The sequence below is a fragment of the Chaetura pelagica genome, unplaced genomic scaffold, assembly GCF_000747805.2.
Source record: "Chaetura pelagica isolate M959 unplaced genomic scaffold, ChaPel_1.0 scaffold142, whole genome shotgun sequence".
NCBI classification, from domain to species: domain Eukaryota; kingdom Metazoa; phylum Chordata; class Aves; order Apodiformes; family Apodidae; genus Chaetura; species Chaetura pelagica.
The window spans coordinates 13,269,699-13,271,872 of NW_009952973.1; positions in this window are offsets into that span (position 1 = coordinate 13,269,699).

Below are 2,174 nucleotides of genomic sequence, written 5' to 3' on the forward strand. Positions count from 1 at the left end.
GGGGGGGGGGAAAGAAAAAGCATACATCCACCATTTTGTACCTCTGCAAGATTCACAGCAGGGCCCTGGCAATATGGTGTTTAAAAATCTATTCGTCGAATGGGATGAACGTGCGGGAGAAGCATTTGCGGCTCTGTCATGGAAGAGCGCAGAGCAATGGCTGGGTGCGCGGAGCCCTGTGCTCCTTTTGTGCCTGAGAGCATGTGCTGCTCGGTTCCTGCTGCCCCACACGTTCCCCTTTTAATGCAGTTAACTCTATTTAAGCCGTCGGGCGTTCGTGCTTTTCCATTCGGGAAAGGCAGAGGGTCACCTGCGGTTGCAGAGGCACTTGCGGTGTAACAGGCTCTCCGGGTTCCGGCTGCGTGTGCCGTGTCTGCAGTGGCGGCGGTGGGAACGGCTGTAAACACATCTGCACTGGTGGTGTGAGGTGCGGGAGAAGAGCAGACCTGTGTGTGTGGAGGAGCACACACGTGCGTGCAGCTTGGTCTGTCGGGTGATTGCAAGGGAGGCCGTAGGGAAGTAATGGGCACTGCACCAACGTGTTTGTGCACGGGAAGGGGAGCGCGAACACAACAAAAACCAGCACAGGGAAGGGCAGGCGCTGGGGAGAGGCTGGGCCTGCCGTGGGGTGCTGGTGTGATTTTGGGAAGCCTCGGCACTGCTAATGGAAGCTGCTCCATCCTGAAAGGCGTCTTAATCGTCCTGGAATTCAGACATTTCACGAACACCCAAAAGACCTGGGAAAATGCTGATGGGGTGGGGGCCAGGGACGGAAAATCCTGGAAACCTCCTTTGTTGTTCTACCGCCTGCTTGTTGTGATGATCGGACACAACGTTTCATTGCTGCGATGGCAAATGCCAGCTTGTCGGGAAGGCGTTTTTCCTCTGGGGCTCAGTTTAAGTTGGGTGGGCAGATTCCTTTAAAGGAGAAAAAGAGGGAGAAAATGAAGTTATTTATGATGCATTACTGAAGACGTTTCCAGCCCTGTGCCATGTCCCCCCTTTTTCTGCTGCAAAGGTTCAGCCAAACGTCGTGGTTCTCAGTTACAGGCTCACTTTGGTATCTCTGGCACTAATAAACATATCTGCTCAGTCAGGATTGGTTTCTCCTGTTTTAAAAATCTCCTGAGTTTTCTTTCTTTAGCACCTGAGCACAAGGGAAATAACATGCGTTTTATTGAAAATCTGCCTGTGTAAGAATATTGTGGTGTTTTGGCCGTAGCCGTTTTGGTTTTTCCCTTTCCTGGGAAGCCACGTATTTAGAGGAAATGACAAGGATAATTTATGCTTGAACAGCTGAATAAGAGGAGAATGGTGGTGGAGGAGTGGTTTTGTTTTGTTGGTGCTGCCGGACCTAGAAGCAGCTGGAATGCAAAATCTGTGCTGTGAAGATTTTTGTTGTTCTGCACAAACATCCTGACGTTCCCGCTGTAAGACTCGCTGTGTCAGTTCTGTTTGAAGTCGGTACTTTAAGGCCTTTTTTTTCAGTGTGGAAGCTCATATTGGAAAGAGAAGGAGCTCACGTGAATGTTTTGTGCCAAGCAGTGTGATTTTTTGCTTGTTTTTAATTCTTCAGGGAAGCAATCTGGCTCTATAAAAGCTTTATCTTGGCAAGATTGGTACAATCCAACCAGGTGCTCAAACACCAGTGATCTGCAGAATCAGATGTGTCATCCTGCATTTTTTGGCACATACTTGTGTCCTTGGTGGGGGGCAGGGAGTCAGAGATTTGTAATCTGCTATAAATGTTTTAAAGTAATCTCCAGACCTACAGAATAACGTGTCTATGAACGTACATCCCATCAGTTTTGATTGCAACAGCTGAGGAAGGACAAATGTCATGTTTAGTTTGAATAATTTGCTGAAGCTGTTGGAGGGAAAATACATTGAAATTAAAATCAGCAAGTGTTTGTTGTTGTGGTTGTTTGGGTTTTTTTTTTAAAGCAGAACAAACAAAAAAAACCCCAACAAAACTGCAACAACTTAGTAGGCAATTGTTCTCTCTTAATGGATAGTTTCCACATTGATTTTTTTTTAAAGGATTCTTGTCCACTGCCTTTCCAAATATTAGTTTTGGGAGGAAGAACTACTGTATCTAAATGTGTCTCACTAGTTGAAGGAAACTCTCTTCCTTGCAGGAAATCTATAGGAAGTCCTCTGGTGTAAAAGTTGTG